This window comes from Austrofundulus limnaeus, unplaced genomic scaffold (genome assembly GCF_001266775.1).
Source record: "Austrofundulus limnaeus strain Quisiro unplaced genomic scaffold, Austrofundulus_limnaeus-1.0 Scaffold227, whole genome shotgun sequence".
Taxonomy (NCBI): domain Eukaryota; kingdom Metazoa; phylum Chordata; class Actinopteri; order Cyprinodontiformes; family Rivulidae; genus Austrofundulus; species Austrofundulus limnaeus.
The window spans coordinates 696,880-697,987 of record NW_013952629.1 but is presented as its reverse complement, the minus strand read 5'-3'; the positions used below and the strand labels follow the sequence as shown (position 1 = coordinate 697,987).

The following is a 1,108-nucleotide window of genomic DNA, read 5'->3' as shown; positions in this document are numbered from 1 at the left end:
ATTTATATGAATTGCTTTCATTTGATCTTTAAAATACCAAAATTTCAACCTAATTTCACATTTTAGTCCATTTGTTGGCATCATTTTAAAATATTAAATGATTGATATCTTGATCAGTTACTCAGTAGGCTACTTTTTAACAAACACTTTTTTACTCTCAGTTGAGTCATTTATTGGATGACTACTTTTTACTTTTACTTTAGTAAAAATATGTTGAAGTATAGTGCTACTCTTTACTTGAGTACAGTTTCTGGGTACTCTACCCACCTCAGATTATGAGTTTAAACAACATTCAGTTTCAAAGTTTCACGCACTGATGCAGGAAGGAAAAAACAGATMTGTCAGAAGTGGGATTCGAACCCACGCCTCCAGGGGAGACTGCGACCTGAACGCAGCGCCTTAGACCGCTCGGCCATCCTGACATGTTAACCACGACATTTTCCACCCCTTTTCTCTATGTGCTTTGAAACGTGCTGATACTGATAAATTAAATTTCCTGTGATACTCTGAACACTGGTCTASATTTAATTCTGTGGACTTTCCTATGCTTAACCGTGTCTCGCTGCTTTTCCTTTCAACAACCAGCGTCATCTGTGACGATGTAAAACTAATCGTGAAACATGTAAAATGTTAAATTTTTCGAAACACGTAAACAGCTGAAAATTTAAGTCCAGGCCTCAGCGAGGATCGAACTCGCGACCCCTGGTTTACAAGACCAGTGCTCTAACCACTGAGCTATGAAGCCAATATGCCCATGCACATATATATGAAAAAACACAGGAAGGCGACTCTTTGCCTTTTGTACGATGTACAATCATTATAATCCCAAAAATCCCATAATGTACGATAATTTGACCGCTCCAATGTGTGACGTAATCGACCYGACACGCKGYTTACTGACATGAGAGGTGGCAGGTTGTGGAACACAGCGGTGCTGATTTTGCGACTTTCTCGCTATATTTACAGACTTTTCAGACGCTCTAGAGACTGTTAAAGTGACTAGTGAAAATCTAGCGACTCTTTTTCTGGTGTTATTGAGACTTTGAGAGACTCTGCCGTGAACACATTTCTCCATTGTGCTGCTGAGAGCTCCTCCTCCCCGGTCCCA

General features: G+C 40.1%; 2 non-coding genes across 2 annotated transcripts; both read right to left on the bottom strand.

The window, feature by feature from the left end:
- Positions 1–339: 339 nt before the first annotated feature.
- On the bottom strand, positions 340–422 carry trnal-cag (transfer RNA leucine (anticodon CAG)). Its single transcript has one exon. It is a non-coding gene; the product is annotated as a tRNA-Leu (tRNA).
- Positions 423–672: 250 nt separating this feature from the next.
- Positions 673–745, bottom strand: trnat-ugu (transfer RNA threonine (anticodon UGU)). Its single transcript has one exon. It is a non-coding gene; the product is annotated as a tRNA-Thr (tRNA).
- Positions 746–1,108: the final 363 nt, after the last annotated feature.